Below are 1999 nucleotides of genomic sequence, written 5' to 3'. Positions count from 1 at the left end.
TTTCACATACTCCACTTGGAATTGAGGATGATGCCACCATAGCATTGTCATGTTGTTTGGGTGATTTGGAAGCTTCATCAAGCTTAGACATGGCCTTCTCAAACTTCAAATTGATGGCGTCGATATGAACACTTAGTTGAGCACCCAATTGTGTGATGGAATCTACCTCATGCCTTCCTCCTCTAGTGGACTTTCGAGGCCTTGTATATTGGGAATTATGAACCGCCATCTCTTCGATATTGGCCCATGTTTGATTGTCATCATCTTCGGTAAACATCCCATTGGATCCCATATTGAGAATATTGCGGGAATCTTCATATAGACCGTTCCAAAATTGTTGCACAAGGAACCACTCACTAAGCCCATGGTGTGGACAAGAACGACAAGTGTCCTTAAATCTCTCCCATGCTTCATACAATGATTCTTCATCCCTTTGCTTGAACCCGGTGATTTGGGCTCTCAACATATTAGTCTTTTTCGGAGGATAGAATTTCTTGTAGAGGGCAAGTGCTAGCTTCTTCCATGAATCAATACCAAGGGTAGCCTAGTCTAGGCTTTTCAACCATTGCTTTGCGGTACCGATCAAAGAAAAAGGAAACAATACCCATCGGATTTTGTCTTGAGTAACTCCGGTTTGAGAAATCGCATCACAATAGTCACAAATAGTCTCCCTATGTGAATGAGGGTCTTCACTAGGCATCCCTCCAAATTAAGTTCTCTCAACTAGTTGTATGAATGCGGATTTGGCAATAAAACTACCGGTTAAATGTGGTGGTGTAGTAGTACCATTTGGTAGGTTCGCCTCGGTTGGTACGGAATGTGATGAAAATTTAGGCATTGTCGGTTGGTTTTGTGGTTGGTTTTGAATTGGGTTATCCTCACCTTCTCTTGCAAAAGGGTTGACAAACTCAATGTTATTTGGTTGAATGTCCACAATCTCACCAATACCTACAACTCATGAAGTACCTCTAGCAACTCTTCTATTGTTGGTTAAGGTCCTTTCAATCTCGAAATCAAAAGGTAATAAATTACCTTGTGATCTCCTAGTCATGCAAAATATCAAACAACTCGAAAACAATTAGAACAACCTTGAGGAGATTGACTACCCCAAGGTAAAGAAAGGCACAACTAAAAACAATTAACAAAAATCAAATCAATTGAACACCGTCCCCGGCAACGGCGCCATTTTTGGTGTGGGTTCAGACTCGTCGTGAAAGCTACCAACCAAAACAATATTTATAACTTCACAAACTATTCTTAGTAAAGAGGAAAGTAAAGGTCGGATCGCAAGGGACGGGTATTGATGTATGATTTTCAATTGCGAGTACCTATGTCTTAGGATGTCACAATTTGGGTTGAGGTGAGATGTAATCTAAACTAATCAACAAAATGAAAGTAAATTAATGGACACAAGGTAAACCAATTAAAGAGGTTTGTAAATAATTGATTAAAAGCACTAGGGTGTCATGGGTTCATAGGGGATTCATGGGAGTAGATCATAAAAACATGCTCTCAATTAGATGCAAGCACTTATTGTTGTGATGGGATCGAGTTAGTGTATATCTTACAATACCTAGGAAGATTTAGGTCCCGAAGCCGAGTCGTCTAGACTGTACAACACCTACAAGTCGACTTAGTCTCCTCCTATTCAACTCTATGCATGGACTAATGAGGCTCGAGTTGGTTTATGTCTTACAAGCCTCATTGAAAAGATAAGGGATGGTCAAAAAATGCAAGGTTTCATAGTCTAGCATTTCATCAAACATAACATGTGTATAGGTTGAAATCACAACAAGCAAGCAAATTAATTATGAGAAGATATTAGATTAAGCATAGATCAATCCCCATGTTTGTTTCCCCTAATTCCCCATTAACCGTAGCTAAAGAACTACTCACTCATGATAAAGTTTAACATGATAATAAGGTTGTCAATCATATTAACAAAGCAAAACATGATAAATAAATGATGTGATTAACAATAATTAAGCAAGGATAAAAA

General features: G+C 38.8%; 1 non-coding gene across 1 annotated transcript; it reads left to right on the top strand.

The window, feature by feature from the left end:
- Positions 1 to 359: 359 nt before the first annotated feature.
- LOC141609749 (small nucleolar RNA R71) lies at positions 360 to 466 on the top strand. The gene has a single exon (XR_012527663.1). It is a non-coding gene; the product is annotated as a small nucleolar RNA R71 (small nucleolar RNA).
- Positions 467 to 1999: the final 1533 nt, after the last annotated feature.

The sequence above is a fragment of the Silene latifolia genome, chromosome 10 (genome assembly GCF_048544455.1).
Source record: "Silene latifolia isolate original U9 population chromosome 10, ASM4854445v1, whole genome shotgun sequence".
In the NCBI taxonomy this organism is placed as follows: domain Eukaryota; kingdom Viridiplantae; phylum Streptophyta; class Magnoliopsida; order Caryophyllales; family Caryophyllaceae; genus Silene; species Silene latifolia.
Note: the sequence above shows the minus strand (reverse complement) of the source record. Positions and strands in the feature narration are given on the sequence as shown.